General features: G+C 41.5%; 1 non-coding gene across 1 annotated transcript; it reads left to right on the top strand.

Annotated features, from left to right (window-relative positions):
- Positions 1–231: 231 nt before the first annotated feature.
- On the top strand, positions 232–304 carry trnay-gua (transfer RNA tyrosine (anticodon GUA)). The gene has a single exon. It is a non-coding gene; the product is annotated as a tRNA-Tyr (tRNA).
- The last annotated feature ends 1,790 nt before the right edge of the window (positions 305–2,094 follow it).

Raw genomic sequence — 2,094 nt, 5'->3', positions numbered from 1 at the left:
TAGGCAAACCACAATTGCAGGTGTCAGCGCACCCCAAGTGCAATGGGATAGCCTCATCCCCTGCCTGATCATGGTTTCAACCCTGCCAGGTGGGCAATAAATGTAAAGCTTGGGCAACCATATCTTGAAAGGGGCATGTAGTTGAAGTAGTGAGCACAACACTTTATGGTCATCAAATTAAATTTTGTATTTTATAGTGGTGCAGGTTTGCCACTTACCACTATATGCTCCCCTTTGATAGCTCAGCTGGTAGAACCGAGGACTGTAGATCCTTAGGTCGCTGGTTCAATTCCGGCTCGAAGGAAGCCCAAAGTTCACTTACCACTATATGGTCTCCCAGATATCATGCAGTCATTGAAGTGGTTCAGGTTGCCCTGTTTAAAATTAGAATTGTTTTTCAGTCATTTCATGTGCTAATCGTGAACCATAAGAGTTGCCATTTTGGATTTAGTGGCTTTGCCTTTCCTTTGCAGCTTTCACAATCAGTTTGTCTCACATCATGCACACTTCACTAAGCTTTCAGAAGTTGTTAGTCTCATTTTGGCTCAGGCTTCGTTCCCCAGGAGCTGCGGTGACTGAGGCTTTTATGGTCCAGGGAGGGTTCAATCTCTGATCAGGCTTAAAGAGGAAGTCTCAGCATCAGCACTTTGAATCGAAACGGACACAAAGAAATATGATTATTTGTAATATCCTTTTTCTCTCCCGGTTTATTGTGCTGAATTGATGCTTGAAAAGCTGCCACTTAGGATAAGAGCAGAGAAAGTGGCTTGATGAATTCCTGCATCTGACAAGTAACAGCATTCATTTGAAATAGCACAATCACTGAAGCATGCTGGATAAATAAATTTGCTGCTAATGCATCAGTTTTTATAATCCAGCTCCCATCTCCGTTCTTGTACCTGAAAGGTGGTGGCCGGGGCGTTCGCTGCACCAAGCAAAAACAATCTTTTTGGAAGAACAAACAAGAATTAACCGAGGGAAAAGAAGAGCATGTTAAAATTAGTCACAATTATTTTCAACAGCAGAACTTCAGGAGACACTGTTACCATGGATGCATAAACAAAAAGGGGTTATGTGTATGCTGCACAACAGACCGAGAGATAAGCATATGTAAAATGATAGAATTATTGCCCAGACATGCTACACACACACATTCACAGATCCAGGCTGCCTTCACCTCGCAAACAGGCCTGCTCCATCCTGCTGACAACTATACTGGGAAGGATTTTTAAAGGGAGAAGCTTTGCAACTTCACAACATTTGGAATGGTTTTAATGGGTAAATTGACCAAAAGGAAATTTGTCATGAGGTTTAACTGCTACCTCTAGTGTTTAAAGTAAAGCTGGTTCTTAATCACAGCTTAAAGGATCTCATGCAAGTTATTTCCCGAGAAGCTTTGACAAGATGGCTAGATCTATTAAATATTAGCTCGTCTCTGTTGAAAATCTTAAATAATGCACAACCTTTTTTCTTTGCACATTATCGTTTGTTTAGTTTATTTAAAAATGGTTGGATTTGTTTGCAAGTTTGGACAAGCCAAAGACCCTGGGCTTAGACAGTGAGTAGCTGAATGGTTTACACAAAAGAAAGTTCCAGATTTGCTTTCTTCGATATCTGCGCTGAGTTAGCTGACCTCTGCTGAAGATGGCACTGCAAAAGCCTTGAGAAGAAAATGGACCAGTGTGATGATGTGAATCATATTGAAGTAAATGCCTGTTGAAGGGGCATGTTTGAGTTTGATTCTGCTGTATTTTGCTGCTGAACAGTCCACTGAAACTCACTGCCAAAATTCACACTTTAAAATCTAGATAAATGATGGAAATAGTATAGTACAGCCCAAACTCTATGCCAGCTTCACACATGCCTCCTCCGATTCTATTTACTCTATCAACAGACCCTTTCTCCCTTATTCTAACGTAGCACCTCAGCTATTGCCTTAACCACCTCCATGTGATAGCATGTTCCAGATTTTCACCACTCTTGGTAACAAAGGGCGAAATTTAATTCTGACATTAGGAATCTCCTCTGTTGGCTGGAGAGCTGGCAACAGCACCGAGTTGCCTCCTTGGCTCGATATGTTAAGAGCCTCTTTAA

Source organism: Mustelus asterias, chromosome 3 (assembly GCF_964213995.1).
Source record: "Mustelus asterias chromosome 3, sMusAst1.hap1.1, whole genome shotgun sequence".
Classification (NCBI taxonomy): domain Eukaryota; kingdom Metazoa; phylum Chordata; class Chondrichthyes; order Carcharhiniformes; family Triakidae; genus Mustelus; species Mustelus asterias.
The sequence above is the reverse complement of the archived record's forward strand: the minus strand, read 5'-3'. Positions and strand labels throughout refer to the sequence as shown.